This window comes from Culex pipiens, chromosome 2 (assembly GCF_016801865.2).
Source record: "Culex pipiens pallens isolate TS chromosome 2, TS_CPP_V2, whole genome shotgun sequence".
NCBI lineage: Eukaryota > Metazoa > Arthropoda > Insecta > Diptera > Culicidae > Culex > Culex pipiens.
In genome coordinates this window covers 108,260,224-108,265,020 of record NC_068938.1, presented here as the reverse complement: position 1 = coordinate 108,265,020, position 4,797 = coordinate 108,260,224, and the positions used below count along the sequence as shown (strand labels likewise).

Below are 4,797 nucleotides of genomic sequence, written 5' to 3'. Positions count from 1 at the left end.
TCACGACGGAATTGCAAAAAAAATTGTTTATATTATTGAATAAAGTACTTATTGATGTTAACTTAATTGTAGCTTGCAAAAAGAAGATTTTTTCAGCGCGAGTCGTACATTTATCCAACTAGGTTCATCGATTTGAATACGACGAGTGCTGGAAAAATCAAATTTTGCAGCGAGTTCCAAAAAACACTCTTTGAATCGTTTATTTATTCCGTCAATCCACCGTTCAGTGCTGAAAAGTATAACTTTTCAGCATTTGTGTTGAAAAGTGTTTCTATTCGAATCTGTTGTTTTTGGTAGAGCAAAGCAGGCTGTTTCGATGTTCTAGAATGACAGGAAAAGTAATTAGTTTCACGACGGAATTGCAAAATAGTGGTTTATGCAACAAGTTGCAAAAAGAAGATTTTTTTATCTAACGATCAATTAAACCAACGAGGTTTACCGAGTTGGATGAATACGACGAGTGCTGAAAAAATCAAGTTTTGCAACAAGTAGCTTACAACGATTTTTGCAATTCCGAAAAACGCTTTATGAATTAAATTTTATGTCAAACATCCATGTCCAAACATACAATGTTGAAAAACGTTACTTTTTAATACTAGTGCTGAAAAGTTCAACTTAGTAGAACTTTTCAGCACTGGTATTGAAAGGTATTAGTTTTCCATTCTATTATTTTTGGATTGAGAAGGACAGAACGTTAGTAGTTTCACGACTTAGTTGCAAAATAGTAGTTTATGCAACAAGTTGCAAAACGAGGATTTTTTCAGCACGAGTCGTACATTTATCCAACGAGGTTCACCGAGTTGGATAAATACGAAGAGTGCTGAAAAAATCAAGTTTTGCAACGAGTTCTATACAACATTTTTTGCAATTCCAAAAAACACACACTGAGTAAAATTTTATGTCAAATTTTCATGTATTTTGTCAATAAATCGTTTGAATAAAAAAAATGTTGAAAAGTGTTACTTTTCAAAACAAGTGCTGAAAAGTTCAACTTTTCAGCACCCATTTATTTTGAAAAGTGTTGCTATTCGATTCTGTTATTTTTGGTACAGAAAAGTAGGCTATTTCGTCGTTCAAGAATGACAGGAAAAGTAAGTAGTTTCACGACGGAATTGCAAAAAAATAGTTTTTGTCAATTTGATGAGTACATTATCAATGTTCATTATTTCCTGTGATTTGTAATGAGCTTCAACAAAGAACGAGCCACTTTTCTCATTTGCTGGATATCAGGCTGAAGGTCAATGGAATATGAGAACTTGGCCCTACTTTTGAAAACCTCCCAAGAGTCAAACTTGTTTGCTTCTGTTGTAAACATCCACTTTTCTTGGAGTAAAGTTCCAAAATTAATTTAAATTGTCCCACACTCCATCATCCCCCGTTCCACCCCTCGTCAAAAACACAACTCTCAACTCTTTCTTTCGTTGTTAAAACAAAATCCCGTCCCCAAAAAGTGGCCATCCAAAACACTGACACTGACGACGATTGTCTCCGGATTCGGCCCCTTCTTTTTTTCGCTGTTTGCAATTCGCGAAAATTTACATCCATTTTTCCCTAGAAGAAGTACAAGAAGACGAAGAAAAAGTTGGTAAATTCTGACAATGCCATCATTCGCAGGAGACCGGCGGTGTGGTAGTCCTTAAAGCATTCCCCCACTAAATCCCCCGGGGCCCGGTGGCCACCAACCAAGTATCCTTGCTAATATTTACTTTCCCTTTCCTCCATGCCAAAACGGGGTCCTCTCCTACTTTTTGGCTGAGAGTTCTTTTTTTTTTGTTCTTATGTTCTAGTAATAGTAGTTGTTTGTGTTTTTGTAAGTGTGTGTGTACCTTATATCTAAACGTTAGATTCATTTTTACGTGAAAAAGGTGCCATGCTGTGAGGGAGGAGAGTGACCACGTGGCAGGAGGGTTGAACGGGTGGGGATTTTCGCGAGGTTGTCTTCTTTCGATGGTGTCGTGATCGTGATTATTGGAGAGGGGCATAAATTGTTGTTAGTTTCAAAAACTCAACGTATTCATGACGTACTGGTAAAAAATGTCTTTCTGGACATGCTTCAATCAAAGGAATGACATCTTAGTACATTTTTGGACAATACTAAATTTTGCATAAATTTAAAGAACCATTTAAAAGAACAAGCTCCTCCATTAAAAATTCCGTTCTCAGTATTAATGCTTAAAAAGGCAACATCAATGACAGTTACTGCCTAAAATTTGAAAGAGCTTGTCAGCCAGCTTTATCAACGACTTGACCGCGCCTGCCATGATCGACATTAGGGACCATCCACGTTTACACATTCCTCTTAAAGTGTTTATGTAGTTTATGGATGGCCCCTTACGAAGAGACCGTCAGTTAACGCACTCAAAGTTGACACAAACGAATGCCGTGCTCAACACTCAATCAGTCGCACGACACGCTTTTCTCTTTCTTTCGTTTATTCTCTCTTTCCAGCTTGTGTGGTGCTGCGTCGTGGCAGCAATAATTTGAATGCATTTTTTGGGAAGGTGATTTCTGTCGTATTCAAACTTACGACCTGTTGCGATTGAAACAGAATTCGTACACGATTCCAATTGAATTCCGTTTAAGGTTTCGAATTGAACTTACTGCTGACTGCGATTCTTTGGAGGTGGCCAGCTTTTTAAAAAGATTAGTAGCATTTTAAACTAAATTAGCTTTATTTAGCACTGACCGGAAATGCACTAATATGTCACAGTCTGTCGTTTGGAGTGTGTTTAAGATTCCCCATCTTTTGAACATGACAATAAATTAATAAATAATAAAACCGGCAAATCTGAACTTTTTTTAAATCCAATAAGTAAATGTAAACATTGAGTCAATGACCATCAAAGTATGCGAGTTACACTTAATGTTAGAGTTTGCTTATTGGACCTTTAAAAATATTATTATAACAAGAAACATCTATAAAACAAATAATTCATTTTCTAGTTGAAATTGTTGGAAGATCGTAATCTATTTATCATTTCATTGTATTATTTTTAGAATTAATCCGTCAAATTGTATTTTTCTGTAATCTTGTTGAATAAAAAATAAAAGTGTCTTCAAAAAATAATTAAGAGGCCCAACATGATTTTTTTAAAAAGATTTTGGAAAAGTTGTTTTAGTATTCGGAATGGCAAAATTAAGTGGAATAAATTGATATCCCCTTTATTTGACATCCTAGGCAAATGGTGTCTTTGGCAAAGTTGCAGAAGAGAAAATTTTATGAAAGTTTGTCGAAGGCGCCAAATTTGTAGCTCTTAGTCTACTCGAGATATACGCCATTTTTGCAAAAATGGTCGAAAAAAGCACTTTTTTGGTGATAACTCAAAATGATAGCATTTTAGAGGCCTACTATGTTGTGAAGAGTTGTATTTGACATAAAATGTTTCTTAGTGATTTTGAGCCTATTTTCATGTTGCTATGTTTTCAAAATGGCGCATTTTGGCGCAAAACCAAACAATGCACCTGAAAGTACACATTGTCAACTACATTTCCTGAAAATATTTCCGTGTTTATCGGTGTCTGTTTTTGGACATTTCAATTTGAATTTGACGGTTTTTATTTAATTTACAGTCGACTCTCTGGTTGTCAATATCCAAGGGACCTTCGAGGAAGAGAATCATCAGTTTACAGAACGATTCAAAATGAAGACTCGATTGAAAATATTGTTTTCTTGATACCCAGCTATGGAAGAGAATCATGGCAACGTCCAGCAAACAAAAACAAACTAATGTCAAACACCCTTCAAAGCTTCGTTTCGCAAAGAAAAATGTCTAGGCAAGCCATGAGAAAGTGAAATTATTGACAACCGGAAGAGATTTTTAAAGCAAAAAGAATCCAAGGGATCGTCGAGGAAGAGATCCTTCAAGCAAGAGAAAATATCGAGAAATGAAGAGAATTGAAGTATGCAGTTTGAAGGAACTGAAGAATTCATCGAAAGATGGAGCAAAATTGATATCGAGAAGATCGACAGCCAGAGAGTCAACTGTTTATATAATTTTTACACGAAATCTAATTGAAAACGAGGTAATAATCGATAAATTGAAGGGTATATTGATCGATTTTTATGGAAAACACATTGTTCGGCCAGGGGGCCGACTCAGAAAACTGCGGACGACCCACCGTTTCTTTTCAGGTTCCAGGATCCCATCGATGCAGCAGCGGACAACTCCAGCGGACGGTAAGTAGCGGCGGACCAGACTTCCAGGTAAGTAAAACTCAAGGGTTTCAGGTGCTCCGAGAGAGGCAACTTGCCTTCTCGGAGGTTGGATTAGAAGAGATCGTTTATTTTCACTTTTGCTTACAGGTTAATTATCACAGATTGAATTCGTAACAAATAACAATACTTCCCTACGTTGTGTTTGTTTTGTGTGTGGTGACAATGAGTTATTCACCACACTGCTTTGGCGAGGGGTGCTTTGTTTACTTAGAATTACACCGTGGAACACTAGAGACGTTAGGGTTCCAACATACTCCCCACCAAAAACGAATGTTTTTAAATTGCTCTCCTAATTTCTAAATTTGTTTTCTGGGTCACAAGCTAAACTAGAAAATGGTTGAAGCGGCCATTTTGTGCTACGCACGTGTGCTTTGTTTCCACGGGAAGCAATCGCAGACAGACAAGCTTGCTGTCTAAAGGTTGACGCTGGGCAACCCCGGTTTGCCTACGCACAGCACAAACCCGACGTTCCGGCGCAATGGGTCCCACAGTGGAGGCTTGTTGCTCCGTGATTCACCCGCTCAAGAGTTCCAAGATCCGCGCTCGGAGGCGGTAGGACTCCCATCTTGCAAGCGAATCGA

At 37.5% G+C, this 4,797-nt stretch overlaps 1 long non-coding RNA gene across 1 annotated transcript; it reads left to right on the top strand.

The window, feature by feature from the left end:
• Positions 1–482: 482 nt before the first annotated feature.
• On the top strand, positions 483–3,434 carry LOC128092808 (uncharacterized). The gene is made up of 2 exons (XR_008212023.1): positions 483–608; positions 648–3,434. It is a non-coding gene; the product is annotated as an uncharacterized LOC128092808 (long non-coding RNA).
• The last annotated feature ends 1,363 nt before the right edge of the window (positions 3,435–4,797 follow it).